Genomic DNA, 26,188 nt, shown 5'->3' on the forward strand with positions numbered 1-26,188 from the left:
TCTTGCCTTGGCGATGGTGTTTGCCATTTGGTCGTGCCATACTAGACGCTTGTCATATGTAAGTCCAAGATAGGTTATCTTGGACCTCCATGGTAGCCTCTGTCCTGCAAGCTCTAGTAAGCCTATAGGGTTCTTCCTGCCTCTTGTAAATATGATGGTTTGTGTTTTTGCAGGATTGAACTCCATTTTCCAGTCCCTGCTCCATTTCACGACCTTGTTGAGCTGTCTCTGCAGTTTAGCTTGGATGGCAGGACCCTTCCAAAAATTCAACTTTGTGCGCATGAAGCTTAAAATATTTTATTACAATTCGATGCATAGTGGTTGTGGAAACACCAATTTCCTGAGCTCTTTGCTGAATTGATGTGGTTGGGCTTTCCTGAACATTTGCACGTAATGCTGCAATATTTTCAGTTGAGCGAACAGGACGCAAGGGTGATTTTGTTTCCACTTTATTAACAGATCCAGTTTTCTGAAATTCCGTCATTCATTTTCGCACAATGGCTTCAGTTGGAGCATTCGGTTGGCCCATAATTGTACGCATTTTGCGAACTGTGGCTGCAAAACTTCCACCATTTTGATAATAATTTTTCGCGATGAGCATTCGTTGTGTATTGAACCGCTCCATTTTACTTAACCTCCTGCTGTCTACTAACGAACACTCTTTATTTCTGCTCCCGAAACTAGAGTACCTTGTATACAGTTTTGATATCCGTTGAGTGTAAGTACTAATAAAACTTGCCATAAAGTGAATACTAAATCTATAAAATATCACCGAGCCTATTTCAGTAGTCTATTGAGGGTTTCCTAATAGCGCTTATCCTATTATACTTATATATTATGGCTTACTTGTAGCGTACGCTTCACTCAAGCGCAAGTTGGCCCCAAAACAAAATTTCAAATAGCAACTTCCTCCCATACATAAATAATCCAATTCAGCGTGTTGAATATGAAATGATTTCCGGCGCCGTCGTCGAGCGGCATCATTTCTTTAAAGACGTCATATTTAACTAACGTCTCTTTTGCACCCTCTTACTTGGACGACTTCTTCCCTATAATTTTAATTACCGTCCTTGTTGTTTGAAAACAAGTATTGACTTAATTAAACCAGTATTTAACTTTGGTATATTTTCAAACATTAAGGGACTAATGGACATTAGTGTATGAATGATAGGATAGGAACGTAGAATAATAGATAAATTAAAAACTCATTATTTTTCGAAAATTAATTGCAATTTCTCAGATATTTAAAAATGTTTTTAATCGAATGAATAAAAAACCACCATTTTTCGATTGGAAGCGATGATAAAAAAGAAGCACTTTTCTCTACTGTTCATTTGTTTTACTTTTACGCTCGGATTTCTACGCACATGGGCGCAAAAGTAAATGTGACAAATTGAACGTGTCACTGTCATAATATTTTTTAAAGTATTTTTATTACAAAGTGACCGACCGGCGGTTTTAATGAATTACGTAGGTTTATAGACAACTATTGATCATAATTTAAGGTTTATTTAATATTTGTAAATTATAACTTAGTTACAAGTTCAGTCTCAAAGTCGTTCAAATGGTCTATTTTTTCGCGCTCGCCGATGTTGCCACACGCAAAGCATGATCTTTTTAACTAGCACAAATGTCATGCAAAATATGCAACTTATACAAACACCATACCGTGAAAGCAGCACTTGAATTTTCAACACTCATTGTTTCACTTGAACATGCTTACAAAACTACTCTTTCGAAATATTACAGACGTCAAAACGTGACAATTTCAAAAATGGCATTGACATCAAATTTTAAATATGAAGTTGAGGTTTTCTATTTTAGGCTATTTTTATTTATTATAACTTATGAATCGTGTTATGTCCTTCATTCGCATAAAAAAATATTGTTCGACACGAGGGCGAAAACGACTATTTTACGGAAACACTATTCTGCAATGCAGCTATAAATCGGTGGCGCAAATATACTTGTCTCAATCCGTAAGACGTAATCAAAGCGACTTGGTTCCTATGGGAACCCACACACCATTGACTGGAACGATGGCTCCGCCTTAAACCACATAGCTTGAAATTAAGAGAACATTCTTTGCACCATAGTTGGTATTTTAGTTAATCACCAAATTAAAACTGAAAAGTGAGAACATTCGTTATCGTTTCCAGCTTACCAATTTGTCTTTTCCTTATTGGCCAGTAAAGCAAACCAAACATTTTTTAATGGCATCAAACGGTTTTCTAATAAATGCAATTTCGAATTGGTTCGTTTGATGTTGTGTAAAGAAATATGAATGTAATTATATTTCTAGTGAAATAAATAAGAGCTGAATATCCACACAACGCTGGGTAATGTTGGTTTTCCTATTGCGATATAAATTAAAATTCTGCATTCCGTAATTTAAATTTGAAACTACTTATATAAAGCCTTGCTCCCCCTTCTAGTTCAATCGGTTAAATACTCTTAAATATCGACATCATCCGAAATTGGTCATTCAGTAATTTAACTTTATGGCGCTTTTCATCGACAAATTACAGTTGGAAAGTATCTTAACTTATAAACTCTGTAGTAAGACAGGTTGTTAACTGAAATATCAAACATGATCATCTTTGATACTACACAATTATATTCACCTAAATTGCAGTCCAGAATCGACCTCTACCGACCCACATACCCACTCTGTGCGATCTTAATTACGCGAGATTCACTAAATTGGTCTGCAAATTTCAAATTCCTTAAAATAACTGTTTCAAGAGAACCTCGGACGTCCTTCAAGTGTTTTTGCTTTTACCGCTAGATTTTCAGCTCGAAATTGAATACACCAGTGGTAAAAGGTTGTAGTATGAGTGTACCAGTGGTAATATGAGTGCGAAAAATCAGGGTACATTATTCGATCGTATAAATATCTGAAATATCTTGCAGAATGGATCTCGTAGATTCGATAGAACTCAGCAAAGGAGATTAATCAGAAACATTCGACCAATGATTAATAATTAAGGCAGCATTAAAATCCTTGGAATTTATCCAGTAATCAGAAACTTGTTTACACCATAATCCCGATTCCACTTGCAAGGGGTTAAAATCCCATTGTCGGGCATTCAAATTACAACGATAACCTGACTCTTGATTTGCAAATATGTTTAAAAATAACTCACAACTTGACAAAATATTTTTTGTTAACGTTTATCATGTTTCGTTGACTCTGATAAGAAAGTGTTGTGGCTATGTGTTATTAGGAAAGCATGTGTAGGGCATCAAATTATTTGGAGTTTTATCATTTAATTCATTCAAACCAAATTAAAATACAAAACAAAGGACTGATTTTGAGTGGGTTTGCAACATTGTCCTTAAAGGCGACACTGAAAGTACATTTCCAATTTGCACTATATTGTAGACAAACTTGATTACAGCTTAATTGCTATACTATGTTTAATATTGTTTAACATTCTAAACGATATCGGTAAATAAACAATTTTTATTCGATATACTTGTTTATTTGATCAGGTATTGAGTGTTCATTTAATAGGTTATTTTTTTTTTAAACAAGTGCTAAAAAGTAGTGAGTTTGAAATAATGGGATCAACTTCTATGTAGTAGGTACCTACGAGTGCAGTGAAAATTTGCCGATTTGATTTTATCTTTTGAAATGCAGTACATGGGACTAATCATGAAAAATAAGTATACTCGTCAAGTGTTTAGTTTTTGCGTGTTCAGTAGCAGTATCAATTTAATATTTAAAAAAATAATCTATCAGACCATAATTACGTCCACGCTCAAGATTATTTCGCCTTGTCTCATTGATTGTTTACGGTATCAAATGTATTCCGCAAGTGTATTAAAAATTGTAGATAAATCTGCAGCAGTCACAGATACATTGTCATTAAGCGGCAGCAAATATAAAATTCAATTTTCGAAATCAAACCGGAAAAACCCGAACAGGATATATATACAGTGATTCTCAGAAGTAATGTCTAAATTTATGTAAAATTCAGCTGACTGTTTTTGGGAAAAAAAGTTTCCATTTCAATTTTTTCAAATAGAATACGGAGTTTTCATTTTAAGGAAAATTTACTAAATCTTAAATTAAAGGAGAGTCTGTTAAGTAAGTCTCGCTGAGTTTCGAAAGGCTAATAGTTGTTCAAAATACTTTTCCGGCACTTTAAGATGTTGTTTAATAGCATGGTTCAAACTGCTCAAAGTTGAAGATTCCATGGCTGCTAAGGATCTAATATTTAATCTCTATGAATTATGAATCAAATGCATCAATTATGAATCAAAATTAGGAAGTAGGCGACTGGTTGCCTCGTATTTAAAGTACTCAAGTAACATGGACAATTATAATCACGTAATACAAAGCAGACATTTTCAGATGAAATTTTACGAATTAAATAAATCCTTGTGTGCATTTCCTTTCTAACTTAGAATCATTCTTTTTCATATTCAATACTGTTGATAATCTCAAATTGGTCTTGAACTTATCCCAAAAAACTTGTTTGTCTGTAACCCAAATTCTTATAATACATATTTTTATATTTTCATGGCAAAACCATTTTTTGCTTTGTAAAGCCTTATCTGCGAGGCGACACGAAATATGCCAGTTTGGGGCGATTCAGCTAAGAAAATACGAGCCAAATATAATATCTTGACGCCCTTGTTTCAGGCTAAAGTCGGGTACAGTGCCATTTAAATCATAGCTGACGACTCTTGACTAAATAAAAAATGTCCTTCATTTTTCGTGTTAAAGCAGACCTTTTCAACCACTAAACAGAAAATAGTATAAATGTGACGCAACGAGAGTAGGTGTGTTGGTAAAAATAAAGATATTCTGGCTTTCACACTGGTCTCTTGAGTCTCGAGCATATAAAAGCCTTGTTTGTATGAAAAATCAAAAAGATAATCTTATTTTAATATTTCATCCGTGTACTGATACATAAATCAGATAGGGACGTTTGATGCAGATAGTGAAACGATAGATTTGAAGCGGGAAAATGAAACCTTTGGGCTATTTGTCCATATTTACTGAAAGGTAATTTTCCGCTTAAGTGAACTGTATCAAAAATGTTTCCTTCGCTTATAACTTTCAGAGCTTAACACAACAATATTGCTCAGTTCAAGTCAACGAAATTGATAAGACATAAGTGTATTATAGTATGTGGGTGATAAATTAAATACTGTTGTTTTCCGTGCTGGTATATTGCGATAGAAATCTCTAAAGATTTGAATTAAAATCCAGGAGAATTTTTCCTACTATCGAGTAAATTAAGGTGTCATTGGTTTCTTTAGTTTTTGCATTTAAGACACAATTACTTATTTAAGTTAGTGAATAGTCAATTTAGGCAAGTTATTGATTTAATGCGCACACCGGTCAAATTAATGAAGCGGGTATAATTCAAAAAGAAATAAAAATATAACAAAAGTAGCTTTTCTCGTGAATCATTAATCTGATTTTCATATGCTTTTTCCAAATGCTAGGTTAGTTCTTGATGAATTGCATTATCCAAAAAGAAGTAACACTTTTTTCTAATTGCCCTGTGGAGTGAACGATTGACATTTTAGCGACATTTTATGATGCAATATCGGTCTTTCGAATCCATAATTCGAGAGAATATGCCATTGGGTAGACCTTTGGGAATTATGGGAAATCTCGCAGAAACAGAAATTGTGCTTTTTGCATTCAAAACATAAACAGGTTGTTCTTCATTATCGTGCTTGCATTTCCTACAGTTTTACAGAAGATATTCTGAAATTCGGTAGAGCATAAAAATATTGGACTCTTTTAGTTGGCACGAAAAATATTCACATTTCTACAATATGCTAAAACCATAATCAAATATAAGATACAGTTGTAAGTCAGTAGAATAATGTACCTTTAAGTAAATTGAATAGTTAGAATCTTTTATATGTTTGCATATACAGGAAAAATAAATTCTTATAATTAACAGTCTATTCGTTTACTACTAATGTTCTATTGCAATTAATAACACGTTACGAAGCTTTTAATATCACAAACCTTAATAGCTTAGACTAAGTAATTTAAAATATCCTGAGTCCTATAGAATCAGTACATACAAAATTATATGCAATTATATTTATTGGATAATGTTTCCTACGTATTAATCATTAATCAAAATGGCAAAATTAAGTTCAATACGAAAAGAAAGTTACAAGCGCTTCCCGTAAACGAAGTAACCTTTTAGAATCGAGAGAAAAAATGTTAATATTAGCAAAAGTAAAAGTGGCTTTATTTCGTGGCATATATACCCTGCCTTTCTCTTAAGAACCATTGAAATTGGACATTGGGAGTAACTGGTGTGCGGCTTTTCAGCTAATTAACATATTAAATAAGTACACAATTCAACAATAATATGCAGTCATTGTGGAAATTAGTTGATAAACTGATAAGCACCAATTAAAAATGTTTTATATTGAAATTATCTGTTACTTTATCAAAAAATATTTTTGCAACTTAAGTGGTTAAAAGATAAATATTATGTAATTATTTGATTAGTTATAAAATTGCTATTTTCTCTCAATAATTTATACTGCTTTATTGCAAAATGTCTGTAGGTTTTTTGAAAATATGCAGATACATAAAAACCACTTGTGCCCCAAAACTTATCAGTTAGCTGTACTCTACATTTTGAAAAAAAATATCTCTAATAGTACGATATTGCCGATACTAAATAAGCGATAGGTATATGCCCATAAAATTATATCATGCTCCAATGCTTATGAATTATTTTGGTCGTGATGCAACTCGAATATTGCGAGACTGTGGAATTACTTTTTCATAAAACTTTTAATAAGCATCTTTAGTTGAACAGGTATTTTAGTGTCATAACGTTAAACTATTACGCGAGTTTTTATTGTTCGTACTTTATACAAATATAATTAAAATGGGGCCCATGTGCGAGTGAATAACATTTTTACTTTTTTAGTAATACACCTTAATCATACCATTTAATTGTATCAACACATAATTGAACATCTTTTACAGCAGCATTGATTAATTTTTACTTTTAATATTTAGAATATAGTTTTTACAACATACATCAATGGACTCTCACTCAGAGATTATTACAAAAATTGCTCGATTGCCTTCTTTAATGTTACAAGCTAATCCAAGAATACTTAATCATTAGTTGATCACATTTTTCTTGGTATTGAATTTATTATACAGGGTGATTCTAAATTGACGTCATTCCTTTTAAGGGGTGATAGGCGCTCCTTTGAGGATTACGAGAAAAATATTTAAAAAATTTTCTTCTGAAATTTCTAGAAGATATTAACAGATGAAGATCGAATTTCAACGTTGTTATTAAGCATTATTTTGAAATGGTTCCATGTTCAATTGGTAGCATATTAGAATACTTAAGCAATCAAAACCAAAATTACGATATTTGCGTCAGATCACGAAAATTTTTGATATGGAAAAAGTTCTCCTCTACAATTTTTTGATTAAAAGGCACAGCGGCAATGATGTTTTTTGTCATTAACAGATATTTACAGGTGGATAGCCCTTGTCAATAATATCAATAATTTGTCAAACTCTGACTTACTTTGAATTTCCTTTCACTAATTTGCGGATATGCGATTAGTTCAGGGGAAATGCTACAGTAACATGGCAGAAGCTGAAAGCACTCACGCCAACAAAGGGCGAGGAGAGTGGTTCCAGGAAGATAGATGACGATAGCTGTTCGGGTTCCAGGCACAGAGGAACACGTATTGGACATAACCGAATCAGGGCCTTCCAGAGGCACTCAGAGCACAATAACTGATACTTTCCCAAGCACCAAATAAATACCGAGGAAGGGATATATTCTTACCACTTTTGTACGATACACACAGCACAATATACAAGATACAAATGGAGCAGGCCGTAATTAACTGAATACGAGAAGCTGCTTGATAAGAGTGGATAATAAGGAGATTACAGAGGCACTAGCTTGTTTGGAGTTAACCATTCAAATGTTTAAAGGTTTGGTGTTGTATGGTTTATTTCTAAACACCAATATTCGAGGTTATGAGAACACGTTGACATTTGGTCAACAAATCTTGTTGAATTTACCGTTTATCCTTGTTTATCTCATTGTCAGTCTGTATAATTCCATGGTTACCGGAGTTTTAAATAATTACGAACCCACAGGTATTTGCGCAATGTTAATTAGGCAGATTACATTTAAAAACATTGCTGCCGTATTTCTGATATGGTTTTTTGCAAATTTCTCAGTTTTTAATAACAATTAATTTATTTTACTATTTTTTCTGTACTCCTATAACAGCGCTAGACAACACCTCCAGAGGAATGACGCCAATTTTGAATCACCCTGTATTTAAAGCAACGCTTCATTTTGCTACTTGTGAAAAACACGATTTAAATCTTCCACAATATCAGAAAATACGGGAACTTTTCATAAATAACTTTCAATACTACCTAAACCTTAATTTTTAAATAATCTAACGTGAAAATTTCCCAAATAGCTTCTACGGCTTTTCGTTCAATGGTGAAACTACCTTGAGCAAAACATACATACATTGATAAAGCAAGAGATATTACGCACGTCGATAACTTTTCCCCTTGGGTAGTTATTGGTTCAATTTTTCTCACATCCACTTTTCAAATAACATGTTTTTTAGTACAAAGCTGTGAGTTGACTATGGTCTATTCTCAAGTTATTTACAAGGCTTTGGAAACTTATTTAATCAAAAATCGATTTATTCGGTTTAAGCTGCGGTTTTACGTGGATTTAAATTAGATTGTTTGTATTTGTTAATAAAAATAATGAGTGTGAAACGGATTAATACCTGGGAGGTTTAAATATCACAACTTCGAAATTTAAACATCATTTTGGATTATGGTTAAAATACTGCGTCGTCGTTCAATCATCGCAGTTTATCGAGGCTTTCACAGCTGCATGAGACTATTTGGATTATGTGAGAGAATTGAAATGCTGCGAAAATTATGTGAATAACGAAATTCCAACAAGCAAGACTCTTAAATATGTTTCGTCTCTTTGAATGATTTTCAGAGTAGAGAATTAACTAGTTGTGAAGGTATTGAACTATAAATTGATTCGAAAATGTATCTGTTTAATAAGATAGTAATCATTTTGCAGATTTAGGGCAACAAAATAATAGTTTTTTTTTGCTTTAGGATACAGCCTATCAACAAATATAGCAAGCAAGCTGGGGCATCAACACTCGGGTGAGTACCATTTTATTTTGGAGTTTTATTACAAGATTACTTACATTGTTCATGATTGCATGGAAACACATTTAAAAAAAATTAAAACCAGCATCCTCCAAATCAGAAGTGGCTTTGGTTTATTGCAAAATTTTACGAACGAAACACGTTTGTGGCAAGATATCGTTAAGTTATATGTATTTCACAAGACAAAACTCTAATGGAGCATGAATAATTATTAGAGAACATTGAATTTTAATTGGCATACCCTTGTATAAGATATATTCAAATTATTAACTGCTCATATTTTAATTAATTACGTGTTGCCACAATACATCAAGTTCATTAATTAGTTATCTAACTGATTAGAACGGAAGTACACTTATCAACTTTTGCTTGCTTTTACTGTAGAACGTACTTTTACCGCAGAAATTCAAACGTGAATAGTTTATTTAATATTTATTTGAGTAGCATTTCGATTCTCGGAAACAAGTGCTCGTTTCATGCACCTTTGTTTGGAATTATCTTACTTACGAAAACTACGTTTGCAAATTATATGCAATATGTTTACCTTCTGTTTGTTAACACTGTTTATATAAATTTTTCTCTGTTTAGTTACTCACCCTATTAAATACATTTACTGAGGTTTAGAGCGGAATCATTTTCTTTATAGCAGAGCCTTTTAGGGCTTCATAATTATTACTAAAGAGTCAATGCTATTATATATTTTCCAGTTTCTTTTTAACTTTCATACAATAAAAGGAACTCATTGAAGCAATTAAGAACAGAACTGTTATAAAATTAATTTTATCTGTACCGAAACATTAAAGGGAACTCGGAAATGTGACTGCTTTATAACGAAGAGAGTTGTAAAATAATCTGATAAAATTTCAGATTATTTTAGCTGAGCTAGTGACAGTGGCTGCTAAAACAATTTGGCTATTTGTGTAAAGACATCCTCATTATGAGGAAATTGATCTTAAAAAGTGTTTTTCATACAAGGTTTTATACAGGGCGGTCCTCAGCTAATGTCGCAAAATTAACTGATATATTGTTTACGCCAAAATATTGCGTTTCAGGCAAATTTGTCTTATCCGAAAGTTAATAGATTCCGAGGTACAGAGTGTCAAAGTGTAAATAAAAATTTCGTGTTTTCTGAATACATTTTTAACCAGTTTTACTAGTACTACAAAAATGTGTGTTTGGGGGTTTTTTAGATCGGCAAATCCAAATTCCCTATTGGTTGGCTTGTAATTCTAGATGTGGCTTTTCAAAAATCGTCATACGGTTGGTCAAATCACATTCTACTATATTTTTTAAGCAAAATATGCCTACTTGTTCGAACTAGATATCTCTCACCGTTTTCGATATTTGTACATGTATTGAAGCCAGATGAGATCCTTTTGAACATTTATTATGAAATAATAATTTTCAAAGATTTTTGCTAAAAAATATTTTATTTAGATATCCAATTAGTTCAAAAAAATGACTAGATGTTTTAACGTGAAAAATCTTCAAAACAGTGAGAGATATCGACTCGAACAAGTATACGTGTTTTGTTATATCGTAGAACGTAATTTTGTCAACTGTATGACGATTTCTGAAAATTCAACAAAGTTCCGATGTCTTAAATGCCTCCAGACTATTGCAGCTAGTGCCCTCTAGAAACTACAAGCCACCCAATAAGAAATTTGGATTTGCCGATCTAAAAAACTCCCAAACACCAATTTTTGTGGTACTAGTAAAACTGGTTAAAAATCTATTCAGAAAAACCGAAATTTTTATTTACACTGTATCTCGGAATCTATTAACTTTCGGATAAGACAAATTAGCCTGAAACGCAATATTTTGGCCTAAGCAATATGTCAGTGAATTGTTGGACATTAGTTGAGSACCACCCTGTATAATAATCAACCCGTTTCACTATTCCCAGACGTAATTTAGCAAACATTTAATTACACTTAWTAACAATATATGCTTTGGGGTTTACACATTCGACTAATCCCAACTTCGACAACAACTTGTCTTTTAAGTGAGCGCCATCAACTTTAATGCAATATTTCAAGATTGTACACGAAATGACCACAACTCTAATATGTTCATCAATTCGGACCTTGAATTATTGGATGTTGTCTGAACGAGTTGTGAAAGTTCCGGCATTCAAGTAGCCCCTCGGAAAAAGTCTGATGGATAAGTTGAGGGCAATTAAAAAAAAATTAAATTTAAATCCCCAAATCGTCAAATGAGTCGCCTACTAAAGACTCCTCGCAAAAATCTCACAGTTTCCAACGGCTTTAGCTGTTATTTTCGCTTATATCAGCTTGCTTGAATCTTCTTCTTCAGTGCCTATCCCTTTGGGATGTTTGCCACTAAAATAGGTATTTGGGCGTTGCTAGCTGCGGTTCTGAAAAGTTCTCTATTGCCCATGGAAAACCACTTTTGTAAGTTCTGAAGCCGAGAGATTCTTCTTGTTCCTGTAGATTTGGTGATCTCTTTATGTGAACAATAAACAAGCCCTTAACGTTTTGTTGCGCTCACTGTATACGACAAAATTATTTCCGTAGGATCAACATTCTAAAAGCTACTGTTAGGTCCTGTTGAACAGATAATACCAGCATGATATGCAGTACAAAATGAATTTGAATTACATGTCAAGAATGCATAATTATTAAAGGTAAGAGACCTGCTATCATTATTGGAACCATACGCATATGCTCAAATAGTCTGCACCTGTATAAGTTGGCAAGTCAATGACTTGGTTTTACATTGTAAATTTGTTGATTCCGAAATTTCGTTGAAGTACTATCGAGACCGACCGCGGAACGCATTGGTGTTGGAATAAACGTAAACAAATATTGCGATATTTCCTTGCAATCATTTTATATCCGAAACTGTTTAGGTTCTATTTTTATATCTAAGATAAACGAAATCTTAAACAATTTAGTACAAACCCTTTTTTACATGTGTTTTTTCCAAATTTATAATAATCAGTCTCTTTTGACAATTGCTCAATTGTTTCGTCTCTGTACATATTTAGTTAGTTTCGTTTGAATCGTGTTTCTCTTTAAAGTTTGTAAAACACTTTTTACTTTAATTAGTCCTTTTAAAAATGCTTGCTTCTTGCAACGTAGAAAATAGCCAAAGTTAATATGTATTTAAATTCTCCTTTGAACCTATCTTGTAATTTTCTTTTTAGTCACGCAGCAGCTAAAACTTACATGTTTTACCCAAAGGCCCCTCATCACTCTAGATTTAAATAGCCTATTAACCATCAAGGAGGTGTAGGTAATTAATGTAAAGAAATTACTATACTCGATTGACAAATCTGAACTAGGCATTTACGTGCAAAAGTGATCGATGAAATAGAAATGAGTACGAAGGCGCGCCTTTAACGCATTACATTGTCGATCGAAAGGTTGAAGTGACGAAAAAACTATTATAATTATTTACTTTTACTTTAATCTTAATGTCAAGTATATTCGCAACAATGTGTAGAATTTAGAGCGACGGCCGCGGAGATTCGTTGGGCAAAATTTTAAGTGTTTTAAATTGGCACAAAAGTGACAGGTGAGTTTCAAGTCGCGTTTCCATCAACTTGCTTTTCAGCATGCGGTTATTGGTAAAAAATAATCAACGTTTTCATGCAACAATCATTAATTGGCATCTTAAGGATTGATTGTTTCACTTGGACGGTCACGAATTTCCCCATAATCTGAAATGGGGTTATAAAAAAGTTTATTGACCTCCGTTAAATCCTGATCTAAACCTCATTGAGTATTTTTGGACGATATTTGCTTCAAAGTTGAATCTGTAAATACCATTCGAAATGTGTGCTCAAATTTGAAAATTGCTGTTGTTTTAAATTTAAATAAGTTTTTTCATCACTGTGCAATTAAATGACTCATATAAGATATTCAAAAAAAGACCAAAAGTATCAAAATGACATTACATCAACTGCGTTTTCCACGTTACTTACAAGCCTTACGGAATTGGCTGTTCAAATAAAAATCAATAAGTAAAAGTTGCATGTTTTCACAACCGTACATGAATGTTTAAGCCAATATCTGGTTTGTTTTAAAAATAATACCATCAATAATGATTACCGGTCATTTTTTTTAATAATCACCTTTGCTTTTCTGCTGTTCGGCCGACAAAATAGTAATTTATATTTAATTAAACATCCTGTACATAATTTCCCAATCGAGCAATCGCTATAGTAAAAGTCAACGGTCCCCTGCGGCTGGTGAAAATAATTTTGATCTTCATATTTGGAACAAGTCAAGCAGTCTAAGATGAAGCGTTTGATTGATAATAGTTATACTATACAAAGGTGTTATGATTTGGTAACAGCGCACTTTAACGCTAAAAGTACTCTAAAGCCAGTTGGTCTAAGAACGTCGACGTGAAGAATAAGAATTTTTAAGGAAAAAATCCAAATTAATGATCCGAAGACAGAAATTTTGTAATTACTGTAAGATGTCTGTTTATACGCTTGAAGATCCTAAAGGATAATACTATAGGAACTGTAAAAACGACAGTAGGTGGGTCATGAATAAATTCAAGAATGCAGAAAGGCCAGACCACACATGCTACGAATAAAAGCATCGTTAAAAAATAAGAAATCCTATTTTGCCCATATTCTTAGAGAAAGCAAGTGTTCCATTAACTAATTTCATAAGGGAAATAGGGGCCCATCGACCTCTAGGAAGAAATCAATGCTCCTTACTAAGAAAGATAAGCGACTGGTGTAATGAAATAACCTTCACTTTTCTCCTCAAGAAAAGATGAAGAACAAATTATATCAGTGCAAAAGCTTCGAATTGTAAATAGTTGAGTTTGACAAAATGTTTTGAAGGACGACATTCATAAAGAAAAAGGCTAAAAAGTTTGAGAAAAAGTAAAAATAATAATTCGGCCTTCAGTTCTTTGGGAAAAGGACTTAGACAGTAATATAGAGGTTCAGGAGGAGAAAAAAGAAATATTGAATAGAACAATTAAATAGAACAGATGTTAAATGTGTTCGCAACTACTTTTTTCCAATCCCAAAACATTAAAAGTAGAATGAGGGAACAATTTTGCCTGTCCTATATTTTAGACTCGTCTGTGAAACACAGATAGTTGAAATGAATATGATAATAAAGCACCCGTTACAGATGAAATCTATGTCAATTTCTAACAACTATTTGAGTCGGATCAAACAAGGACATGACAAATATTCCAGGAACATTTGAAATTGTAGGCTATTGTAATCAAGTTTCAGTTGGATTGTCATTAGTATTAGTATACGACAAAAAGGTATATCTGTTGATAATACTGCAGGCTAATTTAAAGAATACTAGAAATACTAAGTTTTCCTTGATTTGAGCCCTACACCGATAGATTAGAATAAAGCAAATAAACAAACGATTCCGAAACTCCCCGGTTTTGAGCACCAGGTCAACAAGTTTGATCGATATTATTTAGTTTGCAGATCTAAAGATGAATTACATTGAACATGCCTGCACTGAAAATGTTAAGTTATATTCAGGAATTTATCCTTGCAAAAGACGTAACTTTAAAGTAACTGTAATATTCTCGTGGATTAAAGGCTTGTTACTCTGCTTATCTAATTAATAGCTAGAAAAAAACGTAATTGCTTGAAGGCAAATGCTTAAAAAAGATGTCCACTTTCAAATGGAAACACAGTTATTGATTATTTTGAGGAAGATGCAAATTGTTTTAAATTAAGTACCATGGTGCAAATGCAATTTATCAATTTCTACTGTCATAACTCAACTATGCTCTAAAAATCTTGATATTCTACTGGGACAAATAATGACAAACGTACTAATTACCGAAAATTAATTATACAATTTTGTGAAGCATATTTTAAATAAATTTTCCATAATACTGGAGATACATTAATTGCTGAGTGACCTTTAATAAAATCGGATTATGAACCACCTGACCCAAAATACGATATTTTCATTTCCATCATTCGTGACTAAGTTATCAATAAAATATACATTACTCGAAATCGTTTACATTCAAGGGTAATTCGTTAGCCTGACGTCGTCGATATACATAAGAAACCCTCCTTGAACTAATGATAACAGTGTTACATGAAACAATATTTCAGTTAAATAATATACTTACCTGCATGATAGTTTGTACAATAAAGTTGTTACATATCGCTTTTATTGTTTTTCGCTTTCACTAACCTTGCCCCAATTCGTTCTAGGAATAGTAACGATAGTGCACATGCTAATTAAAAAAAACATCTATTTGCAATAAATTTTTTGCCTTCATGGAGAAAGTGCACACGTGTAAATCAACATTAACGAGTAAATAGACAACTTAAAACATATTAATTTAAGCATTGACGGCACGTGATTTTCTCAATTAACCATCAAATTAAATATTGCGGTAATATACTTTCCTGTAAGGACAACTGAAACATCATATCGTCTTAAGCAGTGAAATTAATAGTTTAAAAGTTTCCTCAAACTTCCATTTCACAAGCATTTTCGGACATAATCAATATCGTTCTAAGAATCATGATGGATTTGTGGCATAGGAGTATCAATTTCTATGAGAAAATAAAATTAATAACTGTTTAAAATGTATTAGTTTAATTGTTCTTTATCTGTTTTCTTTCTAAATATGAAACATTGCTTACCATTTAAATATTAGTATACCACAAGTGGTTCTCTGGCAAATTTTGTACTTAGAAATATTTTCGAGGACATTTATATCAAATTGCTTTCCTTTCCTTCATCTTTTCTGTACAATGATATTTGAGAAGAACGCATTCTAGGTCGTGGATAATCAAGCAAGCGAGAGAAATTGCCCAAGTTTCAAAGTATAATATGCCTATAAAATGCTTATATACGCAGAAAAAAAATCGATTTAAATTAGCATCTCAAAAACACGTTACCTACTTTAAAACTAGGAGCGCGGCCTATTCGAAAAGAACCATTTAAATTATTTCATACTTTTATTTAAAAATTGCCGAGCCATAAAAAGATACAGTTATATAACCAGAAAATGTACCAATGTGGTTTTATCTTAAAAGCCTGTCCGAAATGATCTTGTATATGATTTCACGCTCTGAAACACCGAAAGATTTTGATTGAAACAGTATAATTGGCTTGAAGTGCCGAAAATTGCATTTTACAGTTACTTTTCGCTAGGCGGCACTGTTTAGTTAAAAAATAATGGAAAAAGTTAATTCGCAGCGGAAAAAGTGAAATTGGTGGCTGTCAGGATATAAAGTACGAGAGCTTTGTCAGCTAGTAATGTGTTTAATGATAAGGTATTAGTAACATTTGGGGCAAACGTTTATTGCAGATTTTGCATTCTATACAGGGTGATTGAATTATAATATCCATTGACGCACAATATTCTTTATCTGAAAGAGGATAGCTTTGCAAATTCAGCGTGTTGAAAGTTTTCAAAAGTTAATTTGGCATGCAAATCATTGGTTTCGTTCTATTATTGACTATTCTGGTTGTATTAATGTTACTTTGTTTTCTTTTGATTAGGTTGATAGTTCTATCTAAAAATGCCACATATTAATTCCAAAGAATCCTTGTCGCCGTGCATTTTCCCTATATCCAATTGAGTGATGCATGTTCTAGTCACAATTCGGAGTAACTTACGTTTTCACATATTGAATCGTTAATGAATCGACTAACATTAAATTAGTAAATTTAATTTGCTTACCATCATGCAACTTTTTATGATTAGCGTTTTCTATTTTGGCAAATTACTGTCATTTGTATGGTTTATTATGCATATTTAGATGCTCATTGGCCTAAAGCTACGACGCGATAAAAAAATGAGGTACAATATTTTAATTAAAATACTTGTCGAAACTTAAAAGATAGCTGCAAGCGCAGAATGCGCAAATGTTGATTGATGTACTTATGTATTATATACGCCACTTTTGATTGGATTCTGAACCATGAGCAAGTGACTTTTAACATATTCATGTATATCCATACAATGAATTGGAAAGGTGCTACTATCGCCCAGGTGTTTCACCAACGACCTTGCATTTACTTGATTCGATATGATATATGAATATTGATCTGGTTCCCATAAACCCGATCAGATAAGTAAAAGTAAAGTTCAGGTTAAATAATACATATGAGAAATAATAAAGGCTACTGACACTAACATGCATTAATAACAGATATGTTACGTTTTAGTAAGAAATATGGCAAAAAATCAATAATTAACTAGTGATTCTTTTTTCTAAGTATAATGTAAAAGTGTAATATTTTTATGCGAAACTAAACTAGATTTTTGGGCTACAGCTCTACCTATATCAGAAAGCTGAGTTAACCAGATATGATCGAATTAAACGATAATAGTTATTTACGTACCCAGTAGGATATGAATATTATTAACTTACGCATGTGAAGATTTGCACGACGAGGCTGGGGGCCGAGTCATGTAATCACATAAGTGCGTTAATAATATAATATCCTACGTATTATGTGCAATATTTTATCTACAACTATAACGATTATTATTTTAATGATCATTTGACTAAAAATAATTAGTTATAAAATTGAATACAGAACACAGGTAATGAGAATGTCATTGTTATCAGTTGTGCCGTAACATTACCCATTTTATAATGAGTTCAAGCGATGATTTGCCATGTGATATTAAGAATGAAGCTTTTAATGTGCTTTAATGCCAAAAATCTTTTGATCGGTATCAGAAATTGTGCAGTGAACGAAAGATACTCAACTTAACAAGCGAGAAAGGATTATTATCATTTTTTCACTCCACCATTTCTGGTACCGATCAAAAGCTTCTTGTTATTTATTTCTTCTGTGATTTATCTGGCACAAGATCTGAAACAACATTAAAAGCTTCGAGCTAGTGCGGTTATAATTTGGAAAAAGCACTAGTGCGGTAATAAACATCATTATGACATTTGAGAGTGTCCAATCATTAGTCAGTAAAATCAGTCAAGTTATCAAAGAAAGTAATAGTTTTTTCTGAATGTCATTTGATTTTTTCTAATTTTTTCAATTGTTTTTACGTATTTCTGTTAAAATCTCATATTTCGATTAGGTAGTTTTTTGCCATACAAACACTTTTCTTTCTTCACAAATAGCATCTATATTACGGTACAAGAGACGAAAGTCGAAGTTCCGCCACTGCTTGAAGTTGTCATTCCTGCAGTGGCGGCCTTCGACTTTCGTCTCGCGTACCGTATAGGTACCTACTATTTTGCTTGATCATCAGTGGAAACTTGCCGGGAAAAGTATAAGGTGTTGAAAAAAACGGGTTTGAAAATATTGGCAAAACTGTCAGTGACAAACAGTTAAACTGTCAGCCTGCGTGGCGGAAGTTATTACTTTCCACGCCGCGATGAAGAATATTTTTAATCGGTAAAAGTGATGCTTTCGATATCGAAAAGAGTGGCGAAAGTACGTATTTTTCACCACGGGATCGAGAAAACAATATGACGATGAAATCACGAATTTAAAGATTCGATTTTAGGCTCACATCAATAAAATGTATTTCTGGAATTCTACTCATTCCATTAAATATGTTTTATTATTTTTATTTTATCTACAACTGTTATATAATTACTATGATTTGGCACTCTTTCAAATGCCATAATGATGTTTATTACTGCACCAGTGCTTTTTTCAATTTATTACCGCACTAGTGAGGTAATAAATCCTCCCACCATTGCCAAAGTTCAAGCGATTATCTGCCATCTGATATTGAGAACGAAGCTTTTAATATTGTTTCGGATCTTGTGCTAGGTAAACCACGGAAGAAATGCCAAGAAGCTTTTGATCGGTACCAGAAATGGTGCATTATACGAATTATAGCCACACATGAACATCCAGAACCAAAGATGAAGGTTTTCAGAGAGATCTATTTTGCTTACTTTGTTAAAATCTAGTAATAATACTTTCTCGCTTGTTAAGTTGAGAATTTTTCGTTTACTGCACCATTTCTGGTACCGATCAAAAGCTTTTTGGTATCGCTTCGGTGGTTTCTCTTACACAAGATCGGAAACAACATTAACAGCTTCGTTTTCAACTTCATATCGCAGATCATCCCTTGAACTCATTTTAAAATGTGCAATTTTAAGACACAACTTTGACAATGACAAATTCTCATTACCTGGGTACTGTATTCAATTTTGTAACTAATTATTTTTACTCAAATAATCATTAAAATATTAATCGCCATAGTTGTGGAGAAAATATTGTACGTAACACGTAGAATATTATTATTAACGCACTTATGTGATTACTCGACTCCGCCTATAGCCTCCTCGTGCAAATCTTCACATGCCGTGAGTTAATAATATTCATATCCTACTGTTTACGTAAATAACTCTTACTTACTTATAGGATTCTACATAATTTTTTATTTACTATTGTATAATCAATAAAGTTGTTGAATTAGCCGATTAAGTAAACTAGTATAACCAATAATTATATATTGAGAAAAATTAGTTAAGTTAAGCAATACCGCATGTTGATACTCGCATTGCAAAGTCTGAGGCTTCACAGACATAGAGAGCTAAAGAAATTGGTTCGTATGTAACACGAAATGATAATTGAGGCACGAAAACGTAATACGAGTTTTGGTATCACAGAAGAAGAGACAGAGACAAACATACTTTATTTGTGGAGAAAGTTGACATTTTTCTGCCCCCCAACATTTTGGAACACAACCGTTTTGTTCGATTGCAAAACTGAACTGGCTAATTGGTCCTAATTTATAATTTATACGAGATCCCAACGCTGGTACTTCAATTTTGTTACACCATCTATGCAAAATTTCAGTTATTCTGGGTTAGTTTCTATTATTGTAAATATCAACTGAACATTCAATTTCGTTTGATTAGGTCTACTATTTGATGCAGCCAAAGATTCTAATAAAATAAATTACATTCTTTTGTTTAATGTCTACAGGGTGATTTAAAGAGTCATTCCTTTTAAGAGGCTCACTTATAGAGTACGAGAAAAATATTGAAAAACTTTTTTTCGATAATTTCTAGTAGATATTAACAGTTCAAAATCGAATTTCAATTTTGTTATTAAACATTATTTTGAAATTGTCTCATGTTTAATTGGTAGCGCATGGGAATACTTAAGCGTTCAAAACGAAAAATTACGATCTTCGCTTCAAATTGCGAAAAGTTTTTATATTAAAAAAGTCCTCTTCTACCATTTTTTTATTGAAAAATCAAAGCAGCAGTGATGTTTTTTGTCATTAACAGATAGTTATAGGTAGATAGCCTTTGTCAATAATAACAATAATTTGTGAAAATAGGATTTGCTTTGAAGCTCCTTTCACGAATTTGTGGATATGCGATTAGTTCTGGGGACATCAACGAAGGGCTAGAGATATTGGAGATTGACTCCAGGAAGATGGAAGTGGACGACAATAAATGTTCGGGTTCCAGACACAGAGGAACAAATATTGGACATAATTGCAGCAGAGCAAGGGGTTCTCAGAGCATAACTGACACTTTCCCAAGCACCAAATAAATACCGAGGGAGGACTACATTCATACCACGTATGTAAGATACACACAGCACAAGGACACATTAAACCAATGACTTACTGAACACCGGTACAAATTGAGCAAGAGTTAATTAACCGAATACATACCGCTCGAGAAGAATGCATAATAAGGTGACCACACCGGCACTAACTTGTTTGGAGTTCAAGACTCAAATGCATGTTTATTACAGTTTATCCTTATCTATTTTATTGTAACTCTCTGTGTAATTCCACGGTGACCGGAGTTTTTAAGAATTACGAAGCAACAAGTATTTACCTAATGTTAATGAGGCAGATTATTTTGAAAAACATTGTTGCCATCCTTCTGATCTAGCTTTTTTGCAAATATCTCAGTTTTTAATAACTATGTTTTTTACTGTTTTTCTTGTACTCCCAAAACACCATCAGACAACACCCCCAGAAAAATCACGCAAATTTTGAATCACCCTGTACATCTAAAAGTTGTATTTCTATATTTTTTCATCAAAGTTGAAACCCCCACTTGGCAGATTGAACTGTAATCTCTACCGCTGGTAAGTTGCACATAAGCGGGTTGTTTTTGAAAAATGAGTAACAACGCTTGAAATTTTTAATTAAGTCCCTACAGCCAACAATCTAATCAAATTATTGTGTATTCGAAGATTTAATTTCCACTTATTTTGCTAGCTGCACCGTTTCGCGCTTTCACATAACCCTGGTTTCCAAAAACGATTCCCTTTCTATTACTTACCATTTATGTTAAGTTCACTATCGTTACTTTTTACTTACAAACTTTTTTTTTAACATTTCGCTTCATATTTAATTTTGAGAGGTTACTGGGACTTGCTTGGAGTTTTGGAAAAATTGGCTCTTAAACGTGCAATTTCGATTGTATTATTAAGCATGCATGCTAAAGTAATTAATTGCGCATTTCGTAAACTATCTACATAACTATAGATTGCAAAACCTGTATAATCAGGCAGTCAGAAAATAGTATTTAAAAAATCCCGATTGTATCAATGGCTAATAAAAAAGCATAGATGTAATCCCATATCCTGGTACGCATTTCTTGACTAATATGTTCACGTTCAAAACCTAAAACGTATAGCAATATGAAAAAGGCATGAAGTCAATATTTCTTAGAAAAACTATCAATTGGTCAAATATTATAAGTGATAGACGCACGAGCTAGACTGTTATTTGTTGCAAGCAAATAGGTTTTTCTCAGAAACTGCAAGCTACCGAAGAAAATAATAGCCGCTAAACTTTTTGCCACTTTGAGTCTCATACAGAGAAGCTAAAATTAAAATAGAATGATATAGAATTTCAGTTGTTTGCACAGATTTGGATTGGTGCCGAACATCCCGAAATAATTATTCATCAAACAGTTAACGAAGGGCACCAGCATAGCGTTCCAATTAAATATGCTCTTAATCGACCGAAAAATTTCATGTAACTTAAAACGAAGTCATCGAATCATTAATATAAGCTAAGAAAACTGAGATTATGAGAGAAGCGACTGTTGAGTAATTATGTGATAAACTATGGATAGACGTAGGTAAATATCATATAATGAGTGTACGTACACATTGAAATACCGGTATCCTATTCTTGCTTCAAAGAATCAATTTGATAATTAGGAAAAAAATATTTTGAAGCATTAATATTTTCCCATTTGATGAGAGCGTTAATAACATTAGCAAAATTAATTTTTCCTATTTACCCATTAGTTCACTTAACACTTTTCACTTTAGTATTTACATCATCTCAATCAGAAGAAAGTTATTTGCAGGTGCACTCAAATATACAGGGTGATTCAAAGTTGGCGTCGTTCCGCTGGAGGTGTTGTTTGGCGGTGTTGTAGGAGTACAGAAAAAATAGTATTAAAAATGCATTGTTATTAAAAACTGAGATATTTGCAAAAAACTAGATCAGAAGGATGGCAACAATGTTTTTCAAGGTACTCTGCCTAATTTATATTACGTAAATACCGGTTGCTTATTATATTATACAGAAAGGGACAGTAAGATAGACAAGGATAACCGGCAAATTCAATCAACAGGAATCGTTGAATGACGGAACCTATTTCGAAACCCATAACCCCGAATTATTAACTTGTTTACAAATCACTAAAACATACATTTGAGTCTGTAACTGCAAAAAGTGCCTGTGTATAATAAAGTACTTTATTATGCACTCTTCTCGAGCAGCTTCTCGTATTCGGTTAATTAACTGCTGCTCAATTTATACGGGTGTTTTGTAATCCAGTTGTTTAATGTGTATCTTACATAGGTGGTAGGAATGTAGCTGGTATTTATTTGGTGCCTGGGAAAGTGTCAGTGGTTGTGCAATGTTTTGAGTGCCCCTGGAAGGCTCTGCTGCAAAAATGTCCAATACTTGTTCCTCTGTGTCTGGAACCCGAACATCAATTGTCGTCCACTATGTTCCTGGAACCACTCCTCGCAAGCGAAGATCGTAATTTTTGGTTTTGAATGCTTAAGTATTCCAATATGCTACCAATTAAACATGGAACACTTTCGAAATAATGCTTATATATAATAAACAACTGTTAATATCTTCTAGAAATTACCGACAAAAAAATTTCAATATTTTTCGCGGATCTTCCAAGTGAGCCCCTATTACCCCTTAAAAGGAATGACTCCAATTTTGAATCACCTTGTATTGTTGCCACGTTGCTAACCTTTTTTTATGAATAGATCAGCATTACATTTCTTTACTGTTTTTCAACTGCTGTTTTCAGAGAATATTTTCAAATGAATGACGCAACGCAAATTTTGAGTTCAGATATCCACCCACTATGTCATAAAACCACTGCGACTCATTTTTTTAGCTATTTGTTAATAATATTATACTTGTTAATACTCTCTTGTGAAAATGCGCTTTATTAATTTTAAGCGTTTTTAAGCTTGCTTTTCATTCAAACAAATTTTGAATAATATGTAAAAAATTGGCCTTTATAAGTAGACCGGATTCATAACATTTACCGTAACATTTGGTAGTCAGCGTTTTAATTTTTCTAGTCGTGATTACTTTTAACGAAACAATCGAACAGTCTCCTTTGTTTGGTTGGGATCTCGATGCATATTCTCATCGTATCGAATTCTCACAATCTTAGATCAAATATCTCAAATAGTTGATGAAGTTTACTGGAGCGTTTATAATATTCGAAAGTTAACACAGAAACAAGGTGCTGACTTTCTCAGGCATTCAAATCGTATGTGACAGAACCTAATTTTGATCATTCCGTAAAATGTATTATAGATTGGTTCAAATAAGAAATACCTAACTGAAAGTAATTCTTGACATTCCGAAGAAAACCGTTTGCAATGTTCAATGAAGAAATAAATGTAAACGCAATACTTTCCACATATTACAATGCAATTATAAAATAACTCAACAAAGTTGTAATACTCAATTCTCTTTTTTAATCAAACCATAGCTAAATCCCTGATCAAATGCAGTTCGAAGAACTGCCGTGAAAACGGGTATAATTTCGCTAGTGCTCTTTTAATACCAAAACCACATACCGATCTTTTCGTTGAATACACCTTTCTATTTTTATCTAACAAATATATTGCTAATGACGTTGTAATTCTATGGAATTTTAGGATGTTCGTCTAGGCTTCTCGATTGAATGGTTATAACCGTGTTTTCATATGCCAATTCGGTATTTAGCATTTAAATATTTAACTAACAGAGAAGTTTGTGTTTCAATTAGATTGCTTAATACCAAACGCTAAATGTTACTGATCGATGAATGCTTTATAATTAGCATTAGGATGGTAAATAATAGCTATTGTACCTAGCGTGTTCTTGTATGTTTAATAAACATTTAAAGTTTCCAGTTTGGTATATGTTATGATATTCGATAAGCATATTACCAATTGACTATTTGCAGCTTCCAATTGATTGTTTTTCGGTTTTCTTACTGGTGAACTACTATTTAAAATCATATAATTTTTGTTTTTTTAAACCTATCACCAAAATGATTTGGAAGTTAACGATATTTTGCCTTTATATATTCCACTTTAAATCAAGCCAACATATTAAACTGTTGCTTGAAGGACTGACTGATGCATACTTGATAATTCCAAACCTTTCCAGTCAAGCACTCAAGCCAATGGAAATTTCTAATATTTAAGACAAATTGCTCATTTGAAATGTAACAATTAAAGTGGATTTATCCGGTTGTACATGAATGAAACCCAATGAAGAATTGGAAATTTATTAAAATCGGGGGTGAAAATGGAGATTTATTAAGTTCAGCTTGTTGGCTCAGAAAACTAATTGGTTCTAAAATAAAATTAAAACTAGGCTACACACTAAAGCAAAGTCGATCAGTGTTAAACGGCAGCGTGAGAAAGAGTTCGTGCATTTTTCCTTTCACGAATTATTTAATTTCTTCCAATCATGTTTAACAGCAGCGAGCATAGGAAGAGAATACGTAAACTTTTTATGAATTGAAACGTAACAAACATTTATTTCACTGCAATTGCTACTAAGATGAATTTCTATTTTCAGTTAAAAGTGCCTACTACATATTACAATGTATGATCAATCATAATCATATACGCTCGTTTCGCTTACCAAATGTAAGCATACAGGGTGAATAAGTCGGTCCTCACCTTAGTAGAAAATAAAACATTTAAAACTTCATTCTGCAGTTTAGCTCAGTTTAGCACAACTCGTCTACGTTCTATTTTATTCCTAGTGATGAGCGAGACTGCTCTTGGTCTTGCAGTCTTGTTCTTGGTGGTGGAAAAAATGCAAGACTACTTGCCTGCTTGCCTCGCCCAACCACTTTTAATAGCGATATAATTAATTGCGAATCAGAACAAATTCGACAATAATGATAGTGAACATTAAACATTCGGAGTTTTTCGACAATTGAAAAGTACATTTTTAAGTACTTAATATTAATGAATAATTTTCTAATCTAAATATGGGTACTTGTTTCCTGTCAGGACAAAAGCCAAATATTTTCATATAGAAGAAAAAGAAATCATTGATTTGGCTCTATCGCTATATGAACTTTCAAAACAGCCGGTCTTAGCAAATTTTCCTGAAAGACTGTAGAGACTCTCTTGTGAGACTCTCGCAAGACCTTTTTAAGCTCTTGGTCATCCACATTTTGAAAAACTTGCATTCATTTGTATCATATTATTTGTATGTAGTTCTATGTGGAAAAGTATTTGTCATTTTTGATCCAGTTTGTGGTAAATTTTAATTTCAAATTGTTTAAGTTAATTAATGTGTTTATAATGCACATTCTATAAAACAGTAAAACCTCAAGTACTACATACATTTTGATGAACAGTTTACAATGTATGTACACTGTAATAATTATTTTTCCAATGTCCCTTGCCAGAGTCCTTACATACAGTTGCTGTATAAACAGTAGTACATATAATTTAATCCTTGCGACGAATTATGTGCATTATTAATAATTGTTTCTTCTGTAAAAATATTCCGTTT

The 26,188-nt window shown here is 32.8% G+C and overlaps 1 protein-coding gene across 1 annotated transcript in view; it reads left to right on the plus strand.

Annotated features, from left to right (window-relative positions):
- Window positions 1-26,188, plus strand: part of LOC109538268 (class A basic helix-loop-helix protein 15) — a 96,248-nt gene that overhangs the window by 15,339 nt on the left and 54,721 nt on the right. The window contains exon 2 of the mRNA XM_019905434.2: window positions 9,146-9,196. The gene's annotated coding sequence lies outside the window, so the exon portion shown is untranslated. The remainder of the gene's footprint in view (window positions 1-9,145; window positions 9,197-26,188) is intronic.

This window comes from Dendroctonus ponderosae, unplaced genomic scaffold (genome assembly GCF_020466585.1).
Source record: "Dendroctonus ponderosae isolate FM_Combo_2020 unplaced genomic scaffold, Dpon_F_20191213v2 Dpon_F_20191213_2, whole genome shotgun sequence".
NCBI classification, from domain to species: Eukaryota; Metazoa; Arthropoda; class Insecta; order Coleoptera; family Curculionidae; genus Dendroctonus; species Dendroctonus ponderosae.